This window comes from Hevea brasiliensis, chromosome 1, assembly GCF_030052815.1.
Source record: "Hevea brasiliensis isolate MT/VB/25A 57/8 chromosome 1, ASM3005281v1, whole genome shotgun sequence".
Classification (NCBI taxonomy): domain Eukaryota; kingdom Viridiplantae; phylum Streptophyta; class Magnoliopsida; order Malpighiales; family Euphorbiaceae; genus Hevea; species Hevea brasiliensis.
This window is the reverse complement of record NC_079493.1, coordinates 21,626,157-21,629,700: the sequence shown is the minus strand read 5'-3', so window position 1 is coordinate 21,629,700 and position 3,544 is coordinate 21,626,157. Positions and strand designations below refer to the sequence as shown.

Here is a 3,544-nt window from a genome sequence, read left to right as displayed (position 1 = left end):
GCTGCATCATTCCTGCAAGAAAGAGTTGCAAACCAATGCCCAGTAGATTGGAGAGCACCCTACTGACCCACTCCACTTAACAGCCAAACCTGCTTAGCCACATCACAATCCGACAAAGAATGCAGTAGTGCTGTTTTTATAATAGAATGAGTTATCGAAACGGTACTGAAGTGTTTATAAAAAAAGTAAATAAATAGAAAAAATATATAAAATATATAAAAATTATATAATTTACTATTAAATATAAAAAATGAATAATGTAATATAAAAATTAAATGAAATATATAAAATCTTATAATTCTTCAATTATTTATTGTAGCAAATCAATTACCAAAAACCAGTTCCCTAATGCAAACTGCTGCATTGTCATCAGAGTATGCAGAAGCACAAAAAATATGAGTCCTATTCACCCTAAAAACTTGTTGATGTACCAAAAAGAAAATTAACTTTCCTCAAAAAAATTCCCTAAATATAACTATCCTTCTCTTAAAAAAAAGGACCTAAATTGTTATACAAATTTCTAGGCAGGACAATATTGTTGATATTTTTACAAGCCTTCTAGCATGTGGAAGAATAATTGATTAATATGATGAAATAATAATCACCAGAAAATATAGTTAAATTTAGGGACAAAGAGACACAAGTAGCTCCACAAAATCAATAACCATGTTCATTTGGGAATTCCAGGCTCAACGCCACCCATTTGTTGTCACTGATTGGCAGCACTGTAATATCCTTAGGGAATCAATGTTTGGATTACCTGAACACACCCTAACCCTTTTGCAAAGCAATTAACTCCTTGGGGCTGTTGGCTTCTTCATATTGGAGCTTGATATTGAGAGATTGCAAATGCCATTACTTTTCACAGTAGGAGAAGATAAAGAACATTTGTTTAACAGGGAAGGAAAAGATTCAGAACATAAATATGATGAGCTATGGTTTCCAGTCATTTTATCCATTGTTTATATTGCTTCTGAAAGGATGGAATCTTTAGAGCCAATCTTTACATCTTGAACTTTGTGTAGGCGAAGCACAAGACAAAAGCACACTATCAGTCATCTGATTATAGGTAAGCAACATGCAATTGTTGAAATGAATTCCATAAATTATAATTAAAACCAATTCCTATTAAATTTGATAAAATTTCAAATGAAAAACAAACATGACAACATATTTTTGACTAAAATGCCCAAAAATAAACATCCTCTCTCCTTCCTTTCTTTTCTCCCCTCTCTCTCTCTTACCTCCTCTCCCTCTCCCTTATTTTCTCCTGCATTTCGATATCATTATGCACTAATGTCTGATGACACTATTTATGTGTGTGTGTATATATATTTGCTAATTGTTATAAATTTATTAGATAAAAGATTTTTCTTTTTTTCTTTTTGATAGAGGAGGAAATTATAACATTTTTTTATTTTATTATTGAGGGTAGTTAGGAAGTGAGAATAAGTGAATTTCAATTATGAAATTATACCAAACATGAATTATATATTTAATTGAATTCTCCATTTTATGTTATGTCATACCAAACAATGAAATTCATTTTCAAATGAATTTTAGCTATAATTCATTTGAAATGAATGTTAGGTTTGCAATTGATTTGAATCAAACACTATGTTATCAAATGCATAAATAATTCAAAATCATGATATATTTGGGTAAGATATTACCCCTACTTTCTGCAAAATGTTCCTCATGTATGATGACTAAAGAAGAAAGGATAGGTAGAAGCTTGGAACTGAACAGCAACACTAAAATAAAGAAAAGAAATGAGCTAAAGATTAGTTAGGGTGAGCTGAGGTGTCTCAAAGGGTAGTTAGGGGTTATATCTACTTCTAGAAGCAATTATTCTGTTAGAGAATAGTAAATGATTGCAACAAAGCTGATTAGCTACTTAACTGTAGCTAAATCCGGAGAGTTGAGGTAGTTATTCAGCTGCTAACTACACTATAAATAGAGGAGTAGTCTTGTATTGAAACCATTCCAGAATTATCTCAATAACATCTCTCATTCTTTCTGATTTCTCTCTAAATTCTCTCTTTCAGTCTCTATTCTCTCTTTCCACTCTCAAGTTCTTTCTATATCTTCTATTTCCCTATTTCTGCATTGTTAGGGATTCAATTCCTAACATTTGGCATCAAAGCACTAATTTCAAGTGGGCAAGGGTTGCAATCCAATTCTTCAGTCACAAGATGGCAAGATCTATGATCATTAACTAAGAAGCAGTTAAGCTAGCTCAACTGGAGGAGCAGCTGAGGATTTTGCAAAGTGAATCTCGTGACGTCAGGAAGAATTATAAAGTACTAAGAGGTTAATTCAAAGAAGTCAGGGAAAAAATAAAGCAAGATGCAGCTGATTCTAAGAAAGCATTTGTGGAAGAGCTGAGATCCCTGATGACAAGGATTCTTGGTGAGACAATTGGGCAAAAGGGAAAACAGGTGAATCCATGAATATTGGAAAATGAGAAGCGTACCAGCAAGGGAAATTCACCTACTGTTTGTGAGAAAGAAACTAGCACCAGCTAAGGTATATTACTTAACCCTCAACCCAAATAATCTTTGATCGTTTTTATTTTGAATCCTCCAAGATCACTTTCAGGAGGGATGGTCAGATCATCACTTTGCAAGGTATGGGAGATTATGTGGGTACTTCAACTTTCAAAAACTTGCGAAGATTATTATACTTTCAGTCCTATGATTCCACTGCAACCAGAGGTAGGTGTTTTTTAATTGATAAGTACAAATGTATCTTTGAAGAGCCTAAGACTGCTCCTCAGTTTATAGAGTAGTTACAAGTTGAATAACTTCCTCCACCCTCCAAATCTAGCCTAAGTGGCTAACCAGATTTGTTACAATTAGTTACTATTCCGTAACAGAATATCGGCTTCTAGAAGTAGTTATACTTCCAAATACCCTTTGAGAAATCTCAGTGATAGGAATGACATGGGGCCAATACCATTTAAAGAGTATTTCAGAATGCATAGGAAAAAGAGTAGAGGAAATTCGTTGCTGATAAATGGGATGATGCATGTGAACACATGGGATGACACAGGTGACTCTAGCCATGATGTTGCTCCTTTTCCTTTATGCTTTCTGGAATACACCTTAAAACGTCTTGGACCATTTAATTCCTATCACTAAGCTCACCTAACTAATCCTCAGCCCATTTCTGTCCTTTATCATGCTGTTGTTGCTGCTCAATTCCAGCTTCTGCATATACTTTTTTTTCTTGTTGCTCAATTCCAGCTTCTGCCTATAATTTTTTTCTAGCATACATGACAAGATGATTGCATTTGGCATTTCACAGCTTCTGCCTAATACTTTCTTCTAGCATATGTGACATGATCATTGCGCTTGGCATTTCATTGCGAATCAACAGATGTGATCAACTCCGAGCAAAATGAAAGACTCAAAGAGATTGATCTGTTACCGGCGTAGGGGAGGGAATCTCTATGCTCCTACTCATTGCAATTAAGAAGCAAACAAAACTACTTAATAGAACCACGTAGGACTCTATTATGCAGATGCATTTGAATCATAAA

The 3,544-nt window shown here is 34.2% G+C and overlaps 1 long non-coding RNA gene across 1 annotated transcript; it reads left to right on the top strand.

Moving 5' to 3' along the window:
* The first annotated feature begins 1,196 nt into the window (after positions 1-1,196).
* On the top strand, positions 1,197-3,261 carry LOC110665782 (uncharacterized). The gene is made up of 2 exons (XR_002496993.2): positions 1,197-2,529; positions 2,602-3,261. It is a non-coding gene; the product is annotated as an uncharacterized LOC110665782 (long non-coding RNA).
* Positions 3,262-3,544: the final 283 nt, after the last annotated feature.